The sequence below is a fragment of the Pholcus phalangioides genome, unplaced genomic scaffold (assembly GCF_987345545.1).
Source record: "Pholcus phalangioides strain wild (caught in Gottingen) unplaced genomic scaffold, Ppha-v1.0 ptg000013l_1, whole genome shotgun sequence".
In the NCBI taxonomy this organism is placed as follows: Eukaryota; Metazoa; Arthropoda; class Arachnida; order Araneae; family Pholcidae; genus Pholcus; species Pholcus phalangioides.
Genome location: NW_028301606.1, coordinates 16,110,261 through 16,132,960, shown reverse-complemented (window position 1 = coordinate 16,132,960; position 22,700 = coordinate 16,110,261). Strand labels below are relative to the sequence as shown.

Genomic DNA, 22,700 nt, shown 5'->3' with positions numbered 1-22,700 from the left:
ATGGTAAACTCCTGAAGCGTTTTTACACGAGATTGGAATTGGGGACAACTTGCTGAATTGGATAGAATCGTGGTTGAGAGATGATCACAATGGGTTGTGGTGACGGGGAATTTTCTTATTGAACAGACGTCACTAGTGGAGTTTCTCAAGGAAGTATCCTGAAACCCATATTTTTTCACTTTTTATCATTGATCATTGATCATTTTTGTCGCACCACCGTGATTTTCTGCACACGAGGGCTAATTAGACCGGGACCTACAATTAATTGTCCATTCCGAACGGCAGGCTTGTTCTTTATACTCATCGAGAGGTTGGTGCTCACTTTTTATCGATAAACTCGATCAGGGTATTGTAAGCAAATTCGCAGATGACGTGATGCTATTGGGGGTAGTTGGGAATCAAAGCGATAGGGAGTTATTCCAGACCAACTTAAACAGGATTACAGCATGGGCAAATGAATGGGGCATGACGTTCAGCGTTGACAAGTGCATGGTTCGAACAACCCACGGTTCTCTTACGAGTTGAATGGTATCACTATTCCGGACGCAGCTAGGGTCACCGATGAGGGAATTCTCATTGAAGAGTGGCTTAAGTTTTCTGAACGTTGTTCAGCGGTGGTCAAAAAGCGAATAGAATGCTTGGTCTCATTTTCAAAAAGGTCTCTTCGCGTTCTCCTAAATTCATTCTTCCGCTTTTTCGAGGCTAAGTTCGTCCTGGACTGGAGTATGCTGTAAAGTTTTGGAGACCATACCTACAGAGGGACAGAGACTTGGTGGAAGGGGTGCAGAGAAGAGCTACGCTTGTCCTCGTTGGCACATGGGGATAAAAGTCAAAATTATATAAACGAGGTCTCACTTTATATTGTACCTCCGCATTAGCGGACAAAATTTTTAGAGGAAGGTAGACAAGAGTGTTTTTAGAGGCTCTTTCCACCCTCATCCTACGTGTGATCGTTCACTCTTAGGCATGTATCTGGTAGAAAGATACATTATATATGGGCAAAAAAAAAATAAAACTAACAGGAGTATAGAAAAAACGGGAAGTTAAAAAACAACTTCCGCTCATAGGGTTGCGTATCATAAATCTTCGCAATGATGAGGAGAGAGGAAAGAAAACACAGAGAACTGGAATGAATTTATTCCAAAATCTACACTGATTGATTAAATTGTTGTACTAATTTATTATTTCTTAAAGATATGCTAACAGTACCAATTTACATTTTGTGTTGAAAGAAATTTCATAACATTTTTACTACCATAGAGCGCTGAATATAAGAGTTATTAAAATTTTATTATAAAATAAAGATTCAAGAAACAACAAAAACCGAAAAAAAAATGTATATGCGAGCAACAAACTAAACTGTAAAAAAATGATATCGTGATTTCATCACAGAGACTGAAATGAAAATAAAACATTCCTTAATAGTGAGTAAAGATGAAGAAAAAGAGCCGTTCAAACAGTGAAATCGACTAGGAAATTGATACAACCACGCAATCAACCATTTCATTAACCGAAAACTGGTATAGTAATCAGCTAATCGGAAGAACTGATACAAAAGGGAACAAAAAAAAACAACAAAAATTATATATATAAAGATTTAAGAAGTGGATGAAGCATAGAACATTGGAACTAAAATACGGAGAAGAAAACGATAAAAGAAAAAAAATGACCATAAAAACTAGACTGATCTGCGTTGGTATTCATCAAAATATAATACGTATCTGATTATCTGAGATATAGTAAAGAATTAATAATTTCAAATACAGGTAAATTCATTGCAGGCCGCTATTTTCAGAGATACTTTTCTGGTCTGGAATTTTTCCTGCATTTTTTCGCCTCTAGTAAGAGACAACCTTTTTGAAGGAGTTTACTGCTCAGTATGGATATCTCTTTCAATTAATTAATTAGAAAATTAATTTTGCAGCCTTTTGTACATAAAATAATTACGATTCTTCTATTCTCATTTCATGGAACTTATTTTAAATAGTTAATTTTTTCATAACTTTGAGCAAATTAGTAGGAACAATAATTTCCGCATTTAAAGAAAAAAGATTATTGAAATGATAAAAAATGAAGATTCGAGAAACAGCAGAAAACAGAAAAAAATGTATATGCCAACAAAGAATCAAACGATAAAAATAATAATTAAAACAATATCGCAACGTCAAAATAGAAACTGAGTATAAAAGAAACATTTCTCTCTCTCTCTTATAGTGAGTGAAGAAGGAGGGGCCGTTCAAACAATGAAGTCAACGAGGAAATTCATAAAACCACGCAGTCAACCATTTTATTAACAGAAAATTGGTACAGTAATCAGCCAATCGGAAGAACTGATACAAAAGGGAACAAAAAAAAACCAACAAAAATTATATATATAAAGAGTTGAGAAGTGAATGAGGCATAGAACATAGAAACTAAAATACGAAGAAAGAGAAAGAAAACGATAAAAGAAAAGAGCCATAAAACCTAAGGTATAACAAAAGATAGTCTCGGGAGAAAGAGAGAGAGAGAGATGATGGGGTGGATGGGCCTTAAGAAGGTAAATCATACTTTAAGAAGAGGTGAGACAGATTAATAGTCGCTTGGGGCAGACATTAAGGCTAGTAGGGGGTTATACCATAAGAGAGCCCAAAATGGCTGGAGAATGCAATACTCACGAACTTACCTTTTCTTATCCATGTGGATGTTTTAAATGTGCACGACCTAGTTGCATTGCATTGCATTGCTCAATCGCCAGTAATCTTAAAGTCACGTGAGATTTTATGAGTTTCGTCGGATGTTGTTTCTCAGCATCGATCTCGGCTGGATGTTTTTTTTCATATTATTTTTTTCTTAAATATAGAAAGTGAAAAAAAAAATAGTAAGAAATTCTATTTCTTTTCTCTCCTTTCCTCTTTCTTTTAATTTATTATTCTCTTCCTCTCCATTTATTTTGGATTAGGCAGATGTGAGCATACAAAACATCGTGAAGTCTTGTTTTGAAGGTTAAGGAGAGGAGCGAGGAATCTCCCTGAGCAATCACACGTCAGTAGTAAATAATAGTCTAATGCCTGATCTTATTAAAAAGGGCTTTCGTGATTGAAAACGAAAAAAGAGAGAAAAAAAATGTTTCGATTATGTATTTAGTGTTTTCCAAATGATGCGAAAATTTCTAATTTGTGATGGAAGAGAAATATATATATATTTAAGTAAAAGGAATTAAATGCAACTTTAATGGATGGATTTAGACGAGAGTTTGATAGAGGGCTTCATTTCAATCGTGAAAAATTCTAATCTCGTTTTGATATAAATACGTATATTTACTATTTTGTATGGCAACTCAATGCACTTATCAAATTTGAACTTCTAAACTAATTTAGTACGCTAAAAAATGAGTTCGTCTATTAACACTAAATCAACTTTGTGCATGCTAATATTATTTATAAAGATGTATATGCTTACCGTTCATTATCAAAACTACCACTAAACCTTACATGCAACACGTATACATCCCTCTGTGGAATTTCTAACGAATCGGTTCATGCCGGAATTTGTATTCTGAGTGGCCCCTAACGTATTTATGTTGTCAGAGCTGAGCTTGTTTCGTGCGTTCATACTGGGACTACTACTACTAGTTAACCGTGCATGCACCTCGAACACGTTCCTCCACGTAATTTCTAAGGAACTGGTACATGCTGAAATGTGCTTGTACGTGTACTGAACCTGACGTGAAGTTTGTTTCTGTGTAATACTTGTTATATGTAGCACCGCCATCTGCCATCAACCTTGCTGGGAGTGCCACCTGCCATAAATATTTTGAAGGCAAATGCTTGAATTTTCATGTTATGTAAACTCTTGAAGCAGGATGTTATAGATAATGAAATTTTGATATGATGCTCACATGAGGGGTCATGATTCTCCACGCTATTCATGAGTCTCATGACTTCCGCTTTGCCCTTGATGTCCCTGAGATGCCATGATTTTACAGAAAGGATGTCCATGCATTCAACGAGATGCCCATGAAATGCTATGGTTCTCCATGAGATTTGATTCACGATGCCCTGAGATGCCATAATTTAACATGACAGGGCGATGGTATTGACCATGATGTTTATAAGATGCTCGAATTTACCCTGATGCCCATGAGATGTCATGATGTCCATGAGATGGCGTAGCGTGCTCCGAAACGACAGATCCGCAAACGTTAAACGTCATTCCTGTTGAAATTTATCCGGAGAACAAGAACATCACATGCATGTAAATGTAACCTAGGGGAAAAACACGAAACCGAATGCAAATCTGCGTCACAGTGAATAAAAGACGTTGACGTCAGCCCTGTGAAGTTATTCCAGCGTGCAACCGTTCTAACAGTTGTAACGTACGGGATAATGGCACAATTCAGTAATAGTGAAAAAGCAGACATGCATTTTATTTACGGAGCTGCAAACGGAAGTGTCACAGAGGTAGCACAAATGTATGGTGAGCATTTTCCCCACAAACGGTCGCCCAATCCGAAAAAATTTTGCGCGCTTGCATTAGCAGCAGTGCAAAACAGGATCCTTTCTCGCTCCCCGGTCTGATGCGGGTCTTACAAAGCCTGCCAGAACAGCAGGTGTGGAAGACGAGATTTTGGAGATGGTGGCAGATCAGCCAACTACAAGCACACACGAGCTTGTTCAATTCATTAATTTTTTTTTTTTTTTTAATCGTATATGTTATTATTGTGTTTCCTCTCCGTATCCTCGGTTTCACTACGTTGCGCCCTGCAGCAGGTTTTCACTTCATTTTAGACCATGCATTCTTTGATGGAAATTGTTCGTTTTTGTGTGTACACACTACCACCTCTTAAAGTATTTTTCCATCTTTTCTGAATCACCCTGTATGTTTATTTATTAGTTTTTTTTTTTATTCGTGATATATGCTTTTATATTAGGTTGCTGTATTTTGGTTATATTTGACATCCACATTTTTTATGGACATAATTTCTTCGGCAACCTCGATGTGCTATTTGCCTGTTATGGTCTTTGTGTTTGTATTTTTGTGGCATGGATGTCATTTACACGGAGGTCATATTTCGTAATCTGTATGTACAAATACCATCAGCATGATCTCTAAAATCTTAGTTATTTACTTTTCATGTTAATATTTTTTTTTCATCCGAACTAGCATTCGTTTATTAATCCTAGACCCAAATACAACGCCACAACAGGCAAATTGCCCAACGAGGTGGCTGACTTAAGAACATCATGGATCCCCGAGCCATTTTTTGGAGGCCCTACCTACTACTGCTACACCACACATGCACCCCACACAACCCCCAACGAATCGGTACATGCGGGAATGTTCGTGTACGTGTAGTGAAACCTGACGTGAAGTTTTTTTTTGTTTCTCTGTAATGTTTGTTATGTGTAGTGCAGCCATCTGCCACCAGTTTTTCTAACTATGAGTGAAGTGTTATGATTGAATGATTTTTCGTTGTAGGACTGTTGCTCTCTGTGGCCAGACTTTTTAACGGGGAGATCGGCTCGCATTTGCGCCTTGAAGTTGGGAACCACAGGAAACCAACTTCAGCCGACCACCACTGTGGGGTTCGAACCCGGATCCTTGCATCGCGAGTCTGTCACTATAACCACTCGACCACCACAGCGACAAAAAGCTTCTAGATCAATGATTCCCAACGAGGGCGTTAACGCACCCTGGGGGCGATGGAAGCTACGGGTATAATATAGGATCCTATGGGTTAGACTGCGTTGGAACAAAAAGGTTGGAAAACTATGTTCTACATAGTTAGCCCCGGTTTAATGATAGAATATCTCCATTTCCAGGGATTGTAAAATGATTAGAAGGTATAAAGAGGCACAATTATATTGAGGGCACAAAATTTAAATTCATCGCATCTCATATCTCATGCTTTCGAAGATTATATTGTACTATTATATGCTGATCCCTCAGTAGTAGAAATTCAAAACGAATCGTGTTATCTGAATAAAATGTTGTTTCATTGTTGGTAACGACATTGCACATGCATTTCTATAAGATATATATATTTACAAAAAAAAGAAAATGTTCAGAAAAGTTCCTATGCAATGTGTGGATGGATATCCTGGATTATTGCTTGAAGACAACTCCCTCAAAGAGTACTTTTAGCAGTGAGGAAAAACCAAGGAAATACTCTCGCTTTTCGATGTTTTTTCTGTTCAGTCGCGATACAGGATAGTAAAAATATCCTTCTAGACAAATGTGGTCTAAAGCAAGTCACGTGATCTGGAGAGTTTTATTTGTGTTTGTAGCGATAACAGCAAGTGGCCGAAATGGAGGATTTTGAAGAAGATAAAACGACAACCAGAAATACGGGTACTGCATTTTTGTTTTAAAGTTTCACGTATAGTAGTACTACACACAACCGAGTAAATCAAATACATTCGGGCCCGCCGGATAGCGGATAAACCCTTATACAGATAAAATCCGCTAGAACCAAAATTTCTTCCGTAGAGACAATTTTAAAGTTTCTTCCTTAATATGATAATTTCGACTTTTCCGATATTGGGACTCACACGACAACTGTAAACAAAAATAAAACAACCAATTTATACAAAATATTTTTATTAGATGAAACAATTGAAAATTATGGCAAATATGTTGCCAATTAATGCATAAAAAACTTGCATTAATTAAAGTTGGCACTGTCTTAGAAATGAATCTGTATAATCTGTTTCAGTATTCTACATTCAATTATTTTTTTTTTATTCCTTACTAAGCCCACAGAATAGAACTTTCGCAATAAAAGTTAAAATCTTGAAAAATTCTGCACAAACGCCATGGCTTTATGAAATGTCTTGAAGTTTAGAAAAATGAAAGAGTGGAAAGGAAGAAGTTTCGGTTTTTCCAACAAACTAAAAGATGCAATAAAAAGCAAAAAAATCTCAAACTGAAATTGTCAAAAACTATTGAATTTCTAAGAAAAAAAAAAAATCGAAATTATTGATTTCGTTATTTAAGTATTGTGAGAGTGTAATTGGAATATAATTTTCATTTCATATTGATGTCTGACTTATTGATGAAGCTTTATTAATATTGTGTGTGATCTTTCGCCAGTTTTCAATATAAAAATTATACCAACGGTGTAAAACGGTAGTTTTTAATTGTTCCTTTCAAAATCGAATATCATGTACCATTTTACCGCACACCAACTCCAGTCATATATCGCCATATGGCAATTTCCAACTAGTGGAGTTGGGTGGGAAATGAAGGCGCCATCTGTCGGTGATCGCCCAAGCTCGATAGGTAAAGAACTTCTGATGCTCTTTTGACTGGATTCGAACCCATGGACTTTGTCCGGATTGGCTGCGGTTTTTTTCTCAAATCCCACATTTAATATAGGTCAAAATATAATAAAACATTGCAATACATTGAAATACATAAGTATATAGAAAACAAAATAAATAGAAATTTCACAAATAAATAAAAATACAACATTAATTCACAGGTTGGTTTAAAATAAACTACTAATAGACGTAGTTAGCGCCCATTCTGATGGAAGTATTTTGATAAAAGTTGATATATAGGATTCAATGAAACAAAGAGCGTCTTTTTATCGCAGTCAATCTTATATCAAAAATTGCGTCTTTTTATCGCAGTTATCTTTTTCCCACGGTCCAAATAGCGTACATACCAAATTTCTATGTAATACGTCCACGACAACGGGCGCCACAAGTAACACTACTCAGCTTAATTATACTGACACTACTCAAGCCTATGTAGCGCCCGTTGTGGTGGACGTATTTCATTGAAACTTGGTAGACGTTATAGAGACCATGGGAAAAAGATGAAAAACTGTGATAAAAAAGCGCCACTTCGTACCTGGTAGTGAAAAATTGTTCTATTTTTTATTGAATCTTACTTTTCCCCCCATGGACCATATATCCTATATACCAAGTTTCATCAAAATACCTTCATCAGAATGGGCTCTACATACTTTTGAGTAGTGCCAGTTTATTTGCAATCACACTGTACATGAAACAAAACATGCTTGTACTGGAGATAAGGGGCATCTCTTGAAATTGTTCGGTCAGCCAGCATCGAGGCCATTTTCCATGTTCATCAGGTCAAAATCATTAGGAATCGTAATTTTTTTTATGCCGGACGCGATTTCATTGTTATCCATTTTATCCGCTTAAGCGGGGCCGATTGTATATTTAGCAATCATTACTACATTAATAAATGACAAATGATAGAGTATGAATATTATTCCACATACTGAATGAAATATGTGATGGATTCATTTCTCGCGTACTATATAGATAAATGGTTGACAGCCCGAGAGAGGGGTAAAAATTTCTGTGGTCATCAAACTTCAGAGCTATATAAGCTATCCCGCTGTTGAAGTATGCCAGAATTTCGGCGGAAATTTACGTGTTTACGAAGACACGTTCCGGTATTGGTGAGGTTATGCCCTCGCCGAGTCCAGAGGGCCATACCGATAAGACATATCACTCGCTTATCTACCATTCGCACACCATTCAAAACAAAAAATCCCAGTCTCGCAGCCACAACAATTCCTTTCCCGAGATGTCATTTATAGCTGGGAGTACTGATGTCGTAAAAAAGGCGATAAAGGTAAATCACTCGGGTTAAGGCAAAAAAACCGTTTTGGGCCTTTCTCAATGATTTATACCTGAAGATTCCCACTATTCTCTCTCTCTCTCTCTCTCTCTCTCTCTATACACACATCTATATATAACGCGTGTATCTTCAACAACTTTTTCTTTCAAGTGCCTACTGCGTGGATTGCGATTTTATTACTTTATGACTGTAGGATTGGCAGTGCCTTAAAACCATCAGGGCACCGTTATTTACAATAAAAATTGAAAATCTCGTTTTCTCGAATACCGCTCCTTATTTCTTCTCCGCAGTCGATATCTCTTTGATATAGCTGTTTGTGTGTTACGCAATCAATCGGTTTTTAGAAGATGTTCAGACTTCAAAAATTTTTACGCAAGAAATGGAAATTTTTCGAAAGCGTGGTAATTTATTTTTAAAATTTTTGAATTTCCAAGATTCCTCTTAAAACTGTTATGGAACCTCTAAGAATCACTCCTAAAAAACATCATTGATTACTAAATTATAACACTGTTCAATAAATTTCCATAAAAACTGTGAATTAATCCGAATGAATTTTGTTTCTATCACCATAAGGGAACATAATATTGCAATATCGCTAAATCATTAGCTCTAGTATGTGGAATATGTATCCGAGTAGAGCAGTGATCGTTTCCACTACGAAATCGCTCGTTTTCCACTACGAAGGTTGCCGTTAGGTCCGTAGGTTCGATCATGGGGTAGAACAAAAATAACAAGGTCTTTTCCCTAATAAACTTAATGTAACCACCTGTAGATGGTACCTTTATTTCCAACCTAACTGCATCTATAGTGAATTGTTGTACGGCCATATGACCGGAGTTGGTGTGTGTTGAAGTGGTATTTAAAATAGATATGGAGCAATGACATTGATAAAAGACGCACATCATGGTTATAAGGTGTAATTTGCAAGTCTTAAATACATTTATTTAAAATTTTTAATGAAAAACTATTACGTAGAACATGGGCCAAATTACATAATAAATGACTGCATTTATTAGGATTTCAAGTTGGGCATTTTCTTTCCGCCTGCTGTGTGTATTGTATCTCTGGAGCGTCTCTCTTGATTGTTCAGCAGTCTCCTAAGATTGCGCAGCTGTATTTCCTTTCCAATCTTTTATAATGGTAGCAATGCCCTGATGGATTCTTTCCGTGTTCGTCACTAGGAAAATTCAGAATCATTTGTAGGACAATCGTCAGCATCATTTGTTCCTGCATCGCAGTCTATAAGTGATAGTCTTGGTGTGTTTCCGGAGTAGGTAGACTATCTCCATGTGAAACGGGTCGAATGACTGAGATGTTCGGATAGGTTTGCATTCGTCTACTTCGTCTAGTGCATAGTTTAGAGCTGCATAGTAGTGCAGCCATAAGAGTACGCAAGAAGGTAGAGGCAAATAACCCCCCCCCCCCCACGAGCCGCTGAGGTTATGAGTGAACGTTTGAGGTGAAAAACGACCCCTTCGTCCGCAAAAAAGAGAAATGTGACCTACACCCCTTGAGAGAATCCTGCGTACGGCACTGATTGTATCTAATCACTCATTCAATATACATTAGAACCTGCCTAAATTGACCCATAAAAATGACTCTGCTGAACTGTTTCCTACACAGGTGCCGCCTTTCAAGAATACACACGTAAAACATTCATTTAAATCTAGAACCGTGCCTAAAGATATTACGGACACTTTTCAAGGTTACCAAATGAGATTGCACGAGTGGCCACTTTACCAGGTTTTACTGTAATTTAAAGTAAAACGTTCAAACATTCACACCTGATTTTTCTAAGAATTTCCTCTCAGCACAGGATGCCCATTAGTTCGTAAATAGTTTTAAAAAATCATAAAAATTGAAGGGATTGATATATTAGAATATTTTGCAGTTCAATTATTATTTAATTATATTAATATATTATATTATTATTTTTATAGTAACTTTTCCGGTTTGCGGAAAGTTATTCTGACGAAAGGGGATTTTTTAGTACAGAAAAAAAAAGTTAAAATTTCTGTCATTAGGGAGACCACTGCATGAAAACAAATTACTGGAAATATTCAAATCAGAGTCCTATAAAATGCAGGGTGTACCACTAGCAGCTCATTTTTGAATTTTTCAGTTACTGGCACTTGCATACGATTTTTATTCTGATGTTGACATTAGTGGATAAATCACTACTGGTGAAATTGTTTTACCTCAGCCACGAATCATCAGCTTATGCTTTACAAACATTTCGAACACAGAAGAGATTGAAGAAAGGTTCAGGCCCAATCATTCTTGTCAGACTTTTGTGTGGCTCCTTCTTTTTGTTGATGAAAACTCAAACTTCATTTTTCCTATACCGACACGCAGCTTGCGAGAATAGCTTTTTCATAAACACTGCATTCAAATTCCCCAATTTTCTCAGTTTTTATGAATTTTATACTATTTATGGATTTATGTGACACTTTATTTCTTTATTTATACTGATGAAGAACTTAAAAATTCAAGTTATCATGCTTAAATGCACATCTAAGACTCACTCGACGCGATTGTCCAAATTAGAATTTCAGATGAAACTTGTTTTTAAAAAATAGTAGTTTTGTTATTTCTCGTTTAAAGAAAAAAAATTTTTTCTGTCAATTATCACTCGTTTTGAAAAAAAAAACAAAAACCCCAAACTAAAAAAAAAATAATGAAGAATGCTCTTCTAAATGCCTTAACACACTATTCATGACTAATGTAGGTAATTTCCGAGGAGAATGGCTTTTGGGAAGATCAACGCAATAAACCGCACGCTGCTCAATTTTGACAACGTGCTGCATCGATGGCGTTATAAAGCAGTTACAATAAAGGTCTCGACGAAGAAACAGGTGGTCAATTGCGCATTTCTGCACGACGGGCAAATTTTTCAACAAATTTCATAGACACGATGCTTACGTAGGTTTTTGTACAGAGAAATTGTGTTTCATTTTTCTGACGAGAGATCACGATTACTCATCAGGTAGAGGCTGCGTGTGTGGTCCAAGGAAATATCATCCTCTCATCATATCATTTCCATTGCCAGGGCATAAAAGAGGAGGAGGAGCCAAAGAGAAGAACACTTTCTTAGTGTTCTGTTCTTAATTACGGGAAACTTGCGTGAAAGATCTATCCTCGTAACATTAGACCCTTTTTGAAAGCATCATCTTTCTTCCATATATATATATATATATTTTTTTTTTTCTCTTAAAAAAAAAGATTTATCTTTCTCTTCCATCTCCACTCGTTAAGATAAACTTGACTCTCTATCTCTATTTTATATATATATTTTTTTTTATATATACACACCTTTTGTTGAGACGCCATATCTTAAAAAGTAAAAGAAAAAATAATTTTTATTTCTCTCGAGGTTATGCAATTTGGTTTTTTATTTCTTTCTTCGGCCAAGAAATGATCTGATTCAACGATGCGTTACGCATGTGAAAATTTCAGAGAGATACGTTATAGTAATAAAATGGAATTATATTTCCTTTGAAACTCTTGACATTTCAGATAAAATAGGGAAGGAATTCCACGTATCGATGTATCTGAACCTGAACTGAGTGTACTTTAAAGATTATAGGTATAAAGATATATATATGAGTGAATGAGGACTTGTGTTCGAGTGGACTCATTAAGATGAATGAAAAAGTTCATGTGAATTAAATACAGTTGGACCCCGATTTAACGAGCTCCGGTTCCGCGAATTCCGCGATCTAAAGAGTTTTTTCTGAAATTCTGCTGAAAATAGAGGTCAAATCCCTATTTAGCAAATTAAAAACCTCGATTCAACGATTATTTTTTGAACTGTCCTTAATTTTTTTCTTATTTCTCGTCACCCAAAACCATAACTAGAAGATTTGACTTCTCAGGAATCGACCTTCAGCTCTTCTTTGTCATTTTTATGAAGTAGGATAAATGCAGAAGCATCTTGAAAATGTCCAAGTATGATTTCTTGAGCTGACAGGGATGGTATTTTTCGAATAATTTTAAAATATTCCACGGATTTTTCCTCTCTTCAATTAAGTGTAATTCGAATTTCAAATTTCTTTTTCCTCGAATTTGTTTCCATTTACATGAACGAATGAAACACCGCGGCTGCGTACCAAACCTAAGCAAGCAGTCACAATCTCAAACAATTGTCCTCCGAGTGGAAAATGACGTCCGAAGTGATTAGCTTTCGCAGTGAATTCCATGGTCGAACTGAAGTAAAGCATGTAATTTTCTGTTTATTTAAAGGGCAACCTTGGAAGCGCCCCTCCGGTAGGTTACATAATTGCTTTGCAGTTACACGGGATGTCAGCGGAGGCGAAGAAGCCACTCAAAAGGCAGAGGAACCAGTAATTTTGCCATCATTCAATCAGGAAGTGAGCGTGACCAGCCATTCGACCATTGCGCTGGTTTTGCACAGGATAATTGCAAACAGTGGTTGTTACTCCTATTTTAGAAACTGCTCAGAAATTATTTCTGTCTTCGTTGTTGCATGACGCCGAATTAACGGGCGGTACAGGATACCAGAACCGAAACTTGGGGCGTCTCCGAATTCGCATGTGTATGTGTCTATATGATTTTACTCAAGGAAAAGAAAAATAACAATAATAATATCATCACGACTGTTTTCTTATTGTTATTTTATGATACCTAGACCGATGATATTTAGCTTCCACAAATGCATATGCAGTACGATTTTTCCCGCAGGTAGAAATGCAATTTTAGAAAAGTGATTGAGAGATCGTGTTTCTAAATCGATTGCTAATTGAATTTATGCTTGTGAAAGTAAAATAAAGAGCCTGCTAGAGATTGCTCTGAAGATTGGTTTTTCAGCATTGGAAACTTTCCATACTGTGCCTAGGTGGAACCTGAGAAAAGTGGCACTAATTGAAGGCAGTGAAAGCTCATTACAACGATATTCGATACAACGATATCTATTTTTCTAAATCTGGTTTGAAATTGCCTATAGTCTAATGCTAAACACCTCTCGATACAACGATATCCTCTTCTACGATAATTCCCTGTATAGCGATATTTTTAAGAGATTTTGAAACAGCTACAGCGATATATATATTTTATATTTCACTCAAAATCAACTTGAATTTAATTTCAACTTCGCCACTTCATTCTCAGAAGACCGGTGTCTTGCACCACATGAACACCGAAAATGTTGATGGAGCTGTTGATAGTGCTCTTTTTCTGTAAGACCCAAAAGTACAATATGGTAAAATTCTTTACAGGGGCAATGTATCTGAATGAATTTCATTAATCAACTAATTAATTACAGTTCCACGACGATTAAATATTTTAAAGTGCGTTTTCAGATAGTACTAACAACACAGATTTAGAAAAGATGTTGACAGTAGCATAAATTTGGTGGCCCGTGATGACAATACCTCCCGATATAATGATAATTATTTCACTACAACGATATTTTTTCTTGCCCCGCAGAATATCGTTATATCAAGGTTTCACCGTATTTGTACAGACTAAAACTCTTGGTTAAGACATGTCTAGCATTAATTTGTAAAAAAAAAAGATAGAATTCTTCCATAAATAATGCAATTAATTAGTTTTTTGTTGTTTATATTGTAAAATTTGCCAAAGATGATCTATGTATCTGATTTTAAAACTGGACGGCTCACTTTAATGGTGTATTTGTTCTCTAGTTGCAGACAATTTCGTGACATTGGTAGTATGCACTGCATACATAGATCACACAAATGCAAGGTTGAGTATTACTCAAAATACCATTCATTTACTTAGTATATATGTAAGTCAGCTATTTATCTGGCTTTTCAGGTAGCGTTTCATAGACTATTAATCTAAAAAGTCATGTTTTGACTCGATACCTATACCACAGACTTGAAACAAAGAGAATCCACATTATTTTTAATCTATAATTTCTAAAAATACGTATATGAAATGAGAGAGCTCCAATTGCAGAGAGTAAATGACGCATATCTTCTAATTCACACGCAGAATCGATAAGAACTTCCATCAGAGCTGTGGAAACACGGATTTCACAAAACCGATTGCGCATGTTTTTTCGATTATCCTGTTGAAACCTCGTGGACATTGAACTGTTCATACGCAACACACTCCATGACGCACGTAATGGGAAACCCATAGAGATGGTATCCATGTCATTACTCACTCATTAAATTATTCACTCCTTGATCCATTCCTATCAGCGGCTGTTTGAACTCCATTTCAAGAGAGGATTAGGCATTGAAAAGAAAAGAGCCGCTATGACAGAGAGAAACTTAACATAAGGATATATATAGAGTGTTGGAACAACGAGAGCGAGAGAGAGTGAGAGAGAGGGACATTGTACAGCCCCGGATTAAAAATTCGACCCGGTTCATTATCTGTATTGCATCTGGATATGTAAAGGCCAAAAATCTCTCCCTCTTCTCGTACCGCCATACAGTCATTGCCCTGGGAACGGGATCCGAAAGCCATTTTTTTAGACTATAGAATACTGCCGGATTAGATGTCTTATCGGCGATGAAATACACCTATTCCCGAGGACGTGACACGAGGGTCTTCTGCTGTATCTCGTGTCTCTCCGGGACTCGAACCGCATCTACAACCCTATTTTTTTTCCTATAATTCTCTCTCTCAAGGCAATTTTCCCGAAAAAAAAATTGGAATGTGTGTGCGCTCCTAATAGGAGGCCTCTGTTAGAGTATGGAGAAACCATTCGATACCATTCCCGTAGTCGGGTACAGGAAATTGTACAACGCTGGGCTCCCAACTCCCCTGGAAAAAAAAGTACTTGCATCATATTATCTGTGATCTTACGTCGAAAATTCGGATATATATATTCTACTTATGTATCGCCAACCGGACATTACGGACTGCTATATTGGGAACGTGAGTAGGATCGAAGCAAACACAACAAAAAAATTCAGAGAAAAAAATCCACATATGCTGTATAATAGACAAGAAAAAATAGATGTTTTTTTTTTGGACACCATGGGTCACTAAAAGCGATATTTCGTCATCTTCTTTGTCCAAGGAAAAGAAAATGCTAAGGATTTACTCTGTTTGCTTTAAAAAGGAGTTATTGAGCACTGATATTGGCGAAGATGGGATTTAAAAAAAGGGAGCGATTTTTTTATCCGTCCATGGCTATCTTTCTCAAAGAATGCCGTCCATGATTTTCCAATGAAACTGAAAAAAAAAATAAAATAAAACTATATAGATAAATGTAAAATTCAATGGTTTTCTTTTTCTGCCATGATTTTTATCAGTGATTCATGTTTTTATTCGTACTATTTTTAGCTATGAAGAAAGGAATCTAAAATTATGTAAATTTTTGGATAGTGATTTAACCTTTTGAATGACAAGCATTGGGGAGAAAACTTTGAGCAGTTCTATCAAGCAAATGACATACCCTGAATGCTATTACGTGACAAAAAAAAATGTATTGCCAATATTTAAAAAAATATGGGGTATTGAATTCAGGGGACAACATGTATTTATACGATTCACATAGATTTGAATAGTATAAAAATGCATTTGTTGTTTGCTAACTGAATTTTTCATTATTGTTGCAGAATGCACAGGAAAATGTCTCCTCCACGCATGACATTTTCCTCCAAAAAATATAAATGTCAAAAATCGTCCTTGTTTGGCTTATCAAGAAATATGAGACGTGTGCACCTTCGAGCCACTCTTCAGATAATTATGGGAACTTCATAAACAGCACAAGTAAAAATCGAATACTTAGGAGTTACTTTGAAACATCAATGCCGAAACGAGCTCAAAATATACAATGTCTCTACTTCAAAACTATAAGAAACTAGAGGAACGTGGCCAAATAAAGGGTTAAAATCACATCTTCATGCCCTTGATTTCATATTAAACCTTAATGTTCATTTTAGTGTCGATGAGAAGAGAAAAATGTTTACGGATTTATGCAGAAGAAGAACAAAAAAAAAACCACATTTTTTCTAAATAATATTATTTTGAGATATAGTAGAATGAGACACTATCAGTGATATTTCGACATCTTTGTCCAAAGAAAACCAAACGCTAAGGATTTATTCTGGTTGCTTTAAAAGAGGAGTTATTGAGCTATTATATTCGAAGATGAAATTTTAAAGGGGCAAACTCTTTATAAGGCTTATAATATATTCAATGACAATTTTTTTTTTCAAAGAATGTCGTCCATGACTCTCCAAAAATGAAAAAGAAAACTATAAATAAATGTCACACAATGATTTTTTTTTCTTTCAAGATATTTATGAATGTTTCATGTTTTCATAAGCACGATTTCGAGCAAAAAAAAAGGAATTCAAAAAATGGTGGAAATTTTTGTGAATTAAAATCATATCTTTATACTCTTTATACTTATGATTCCATATTAAACTTTAATGTTCATTTTAATGTCCATAAGGAAAAAAAAGACATTTTTTACGACTTTATGCGAGTTTAATGGTTTATTTATGGGAGTTTTATGCTTGGGGAATCTTTTTTCTTGGCGAGTCTGTGAAATAAATTTGCATTCGAAAGATTTTTGAGTCTTATCTTGTATTAATAAAGAGTGATGTCATTTGCTCTAATAGTTTTTCCATTCTCTTTTAAAGTTTTCAGCTGAAGATTAGCTGAAGATAATACTCGAATGAGTTAATGACGTTTTGATTGCTTTCACTAGAAACAATAAACTCGTTACCGAATATCACTTGATGAATTAGTCATCAAAGTTTTCTTCCAATTCGGTTTTTTTTTTCCGCCATTTAAGTATTATAAGAATAATGAGCTGATATGTTAACCACTTTAATCGAAATAATTCATTAAAAATCGCTATCATTATGAATAGATTAGTTTGCAGTTTTTTTATTTATTCATGAAAAACTTTCTACGTTGTAAGATGTATTTATTTCATGAATTCACATTGTGTATTTTCATGATTTGATATTTTGAGCGTTACAATCAAGGCCCGGATGTTGTTGCTCTAAAGTCTAAACAATCTTGAAAAATGACTTTAAAGAAAGTCCAAAAACCTTGAAAAAATGCCCTAAAAATTCATTATTGGAAGGCCCGTGAAGAATCTGATTGGGGGTCTCTGTTGCTAGATGTGGGGGGATAGGACTGGAATACTGGGCGGGGGGGGGGGGTACGATTTTTTGCAACAAAAAACGAAAAAAAAAAACCCCTCCCCTCCATGAAAATCAAGCATATGTCAATGCTTAGGAAGCTGAAAAAGCATCTTTTATTTTATTTTTCAAGGAATTCATACATATTTATCCATAAGTGCTCAATGTAATCAGTATTGACATAATTTTTTAAATTCGTTCCATTGTCAGAAAAAAGGTAAAAACTATCCTTGAAATGGTAAAAAAAAAAATGTCCCAAAACTCAAAAAAATGCTCTTACAGTGCTTAACAGTGAGAATAAGCAGAGAAATGCAAATGATGCCAAACAAAAAAAAAAAAGATTTCAAGTGTCATCAACATCTGGGGGTCTTGGTTATTATCATTTAGATTACAGTGAATGTTGCTCTGTTGTCTCCATCATCGTGGCTGCAATAGCAGATTCCCAGAAATTTACTCAGGCATGTTTTCAAAAGTGTTAAATAATAATTATTAGAAGAGTGCCGAATAATCTGAAACTGAGCACAATGTACACGGAGTTGCATATTACATATTGTTATGTCTCATCTTCATAGCATAGTATAGAATATCTCTTTGACACAGAAAGTTTTGAAAGATAGACGAGTAGAGAACTGAAAATAATGTGTGTCCATTCAAGGTGGGTCCACTTTGACTTTTCTGGGGCAAATAACAAATAATTCATTTTTGACCTTTGTAAATAAATTATATCTCTACGAATCACACCACCATCAGCTATAAAAACACGCTATTCCTTTTTGATATTTTTTCATTATCATAGACTCGGTAAATATTGTTTTTGATAAATTTCCGTTACTTTTCTTGATTTTGAACTCTCCATTCCATATTACCCGAAAATATTGCATATAATTAATTCCCCAAATATCTTCTTTTACAAAATATTTTCTCTTGGACCCATTATTTATTTTTAAATATCATACTTTTTTTTAATGCACAACGACAAGAATAAAAATTTTATAAAAATATAGATTTCAGTTTCCTTTCAGGGTCTTAATCAATATTATTCAGTTACAAAATTGCTTGTTAACCTCATGGTGAAAATAAATAGTAATATGAGGAATTCACTTCAAAATCAGGAATGAGTATATCTAAAGGGCTGTAAAATATTTTTTTTAGTTTTTTTTGGTATCATTTTCACAAAAATGACAAAGACGTCTTCTTTTTCTTCAATATGCTTTGGATACATACTTTACCGAAATTCTATGTTGAGCAAGTATCAAACAAATTAAAAGCTTTAAATCCTTTGTCATGTAACGTTATTGATATTTATACTTTTTGAAACAATCATTGAAATCGGTATTTTGTGTATTGGCAATTTTCTATAAGACGTTTTATATCAATAAGTAAGTATTTTATTAATTACAAAAAAATACCTCTTTGCGTAATGATGTGTCATAAATACTTGAAATTTCTAATTATTGACTAAAAATATGAATTCATACCTGTTTCTTATAGATAAAAAATTGATTATTCAATTAAATTATTGCATATTTGAAATTGATTTGTATTATCGCCATTTATTTTGAGAATATATCAACTACCAATATTCATTTTGTTTCCTTTCACATATTTTCAAACACGCTTATCGGAAGTTTTTGACTTATTTTTTGGCCTTCAGGTGGAACAAATCACCATTTTAATAAAGAAAATTAAAGTGTAAAAAATTGAGAAAGTTTTGGAAACCATACGTTTGAAGCATTTCAAATTTACGGTTTGTTATTTAGTTAATTTTTTTTCAAAGTGTAATTTTTCCTCGTAGAGCGCGAGAATAAACATATCAGTTGCAAAGAAGTGAAACATAATAGATCTCCAAGGTGACAATGAATTCTTAAGCAATTTCGAAGTTCTATAACTTACTAAAAATTTTTCTATCTTGAGCAAAAATTATGATTTATCATTGTTCTATTCTGTTATTAGTTATTAACCATTTATAATTTTTCACACTATCACTAAAATTGATATTTTTTCAAATATTTTTAATAAATAAGTCTTGTATACCATGAAAATAAGCATTTTATAATAATTAAAACGGAAAGCCTTTTTAAACAATGAAATACTAAAAACAATTCTAGCTACTCTTATTAGAAAATATCAGGTAATATCAATGTGCTCCAAAATGGATAAATAAGTATTTCATCACTTAATCACTCATCTGTACATTTAAAATTGATTTCTGTTATTTTACCATGTGTTTTATAAATATCACACACCCACCGATAATCATTTCATTCCCACTGCATATTTTCAAATATACTTAGCAGAAGTTTTGACTCACTTTTTGGCCTTCACGTGGAACAAATCACCATTTTCATAAAAGAAAATAAAAGTGTCGAGACTTAAAAAAGCTGTGAAAATCATACGTTTGAAGCATTTGACACCAAATTTACGGTCTCTTATTTAGTTCCGTTTTTTTTTTAAACTGTAATTTTTTTTTCCTTACAATGAACATATCTATAGCGAAAAGGTGGAAAGTAATAGATCGTTGAATCATATAATTCTAAAAAAAGAAAAATTATAAAAATGTCACGCATGGGAAAGCCACGCAGCGTGTTATTCAGGCATAAACAGCAAGCGCCATTTATAAATACACGTATAAAAAGAGCCAAGATTTTTTCTCTACGATTATTTTTTTTGCTTTCTTATTAATTTTCCTCCACGCTTGACATCTACGGTCATTTTTTATATTTGTCCTTATTTTATTATTATTTCGAGTTTTTGAACCCCTCCTTCACGCTTCGCTCGCGACAAAACCTCCAATTAGAGACCATTATTAGAAAGCAAAGTAAGGAGAAAGTCTTTGATTTGCGTTTTTTTATTCCTCGCCACGCCCACAGAAAAGCCCAATGAGAAAGAGTTGAAAACTTTTTACTGGATTGTATATTGTAAAAGGCGGAGCTGTAACGTTGAAAAAGACAAACCCTAGGAAGAAAAGAATATTAAAGCAGACAATGAAAGTAACAAAAATAAAAGTTATCATCACGTTTACCACCACGCAACGAATGAAAATGAAAAAAATAAAATAAAAATAAACCATTGATATCATTACACGGAAAGAAAATAATAGTAGATTATCAAAATGGGAAGTTTATCTAACAATTTTCGCGAAGTCTTCTGTGATTATCCGATTGTTCTTGTAGAGATCGGATTAAAAGGTCGATTCCTTAAGGAATAAACATCCCGCTAATGATCGTCGGAAATGCTATTAAACGTCGTAATTCGTCTCTTGAAGGATATGATTTAAATTCTTGCGAAAGGAACGGAAGAGCTATAAGAAATGAGGAGAAGATAGCGATCTACTTACATCCCAACTAATGCAGGAACATGTCCAGGTACTTACCAAGCATGCGAGAAGGACTAAAGGATTGTAACATTCATATTTTCTCGGGAATGAAATCTCTTGAATTTATCTCCATGTATTAGGGCGGGTTTTCAGTCTCGGACGGATGCTGAATTATTACTGATGATGACCATTATAATGTTGTTCTGTTTTTTTTTTTTTTGTTTAAATTATATTCCTTTGTTTCTTCGTTCACTAACAATACTGCGGAAATTTTACTGATGATTTTTGGTGCATTCCGATGTTTTTGAGATCATTGACTTTTCTTTGAGCTTGCACTAGTGTATTGGAAAGTTAAAGTAAAAATATGCAAGGCGTGTACAAATTAAGTTGGGCTATTCAAAGCATTCTATTTCTATCGATATCGGATCAGTATTGAATGAATGAAATTGAATGAGGAAAATGAATGAAATTGAATGAGAAAAATGAATGAAATTGAATGAGAAAAATGAATGAAATTGAATGAGAAAAATGAATGAAATTGAATGAGGAAAATGAATGAGGAAAATCAATGAGAAAAATGAATGAGGAAAATGAATGAGGAAAATGAATGAGGAAAATGAATGAGGAAAATGAATAAGGAAAATGAATGAAATTGAATGATGAAAATCAAATTGATTGAAATATAATAAAAATATGAATGAAATCAAAATACTGCATGATATGTAATAAAATTTATACATAAGAAATTCAAAGAATGCACAAAATGAATATGCGTGAAAACAAAATAATTTAAAATCCTCCAACAGAAAGCGTTTTATGCTAGTCTGGTATGGATTCATATCTTTATTTGTTGTGGCATTATTATCATTGTTTAAATTTCAGCCAATGGTCTTCATACATGTTTCACTGCTGTAGCAAGATATTGTGATATGCTCCATCACCTCTTCATATTAATAAATTATCAGCTTCAACATTTGTCCGATAATAATTAGTAGAATATTCCCTATAATTGCTGGGGTTCTCGTAATTTCTAGATCTTAATTCTTGTTATTTTTAGTTTTGGAAATCTCTCAAAGATATAACATTGTTGAACATTTGCAATATGGAAAAATAAAATCAATGTATTTATATATGAATTTAAGAATTTTTGGTGTGGAAATATCGGAATTAATAATCTGCAATCAACGGTTGAGCATGCAGTTCAGAACAATCGAATGACCATTTTTTTTCAAAGTCCTTAAGTGTTTTGAGCAGTATTATATAGCTTATTGAAACGAATGATACGGAAGTATCAGATATAAATATGGTTTTGATAATTTTTATTGCTTATGTCAATGTTGCTGTGAATGCCCGATGGTTTCAATTAGTTTTTAATTATCACTGTAGAATTGTTGAGCATATGCTTACGATATTTACAATATTTTTTATTGATCAGAATTGAATTCAACTACTGAGCCACTGACTACCCTATAAAAGTCAGCGTTTTTTAAACCTTCTCAAAATATTTATTCTGGTAAAATATTTGAAACTGTTTAATTATGTAGGTTTAATATTTTTTTTGAAACTGTATGACTATCATAAATGCAGATATTCTTAATTAATCTGTAGGTCATAAGCCATACGAGGATCACAGATGCTCCTTAGATGGGTCGTACAAATCCACTTTACAATCTGCTAATAAA

General features: G+C 34.4%; 1 long non-coding RNA gene across 2 annotated transcripts in view; it reads right to left on the bottom strand.

Moving 5' to 3' along the window:
* Window positions 1-20,121, bottom strand: part of LOC149078667 (uncharacterized) — a 31,302-nt gene extending 11,181 nt beyond the window's left edge. Inside the window, exon 1 of one of the 2 annotated variants that reach the window (XR_016193831.1) lies at window positions 20,014-20,121. This is a non-coding gene — a long non-coding RNA (uncharacterized LOC149078667). Of the gene's footprint in view, window positions 1-2,665; window positions 2,719-20,013 lie in introns of those variants that run through there. The other variant, XR_016193832.1, reaches the window with a different exon arrangement.
* Window positions 20,122-22,700: the final 2,579 nt, after the last annotated feature.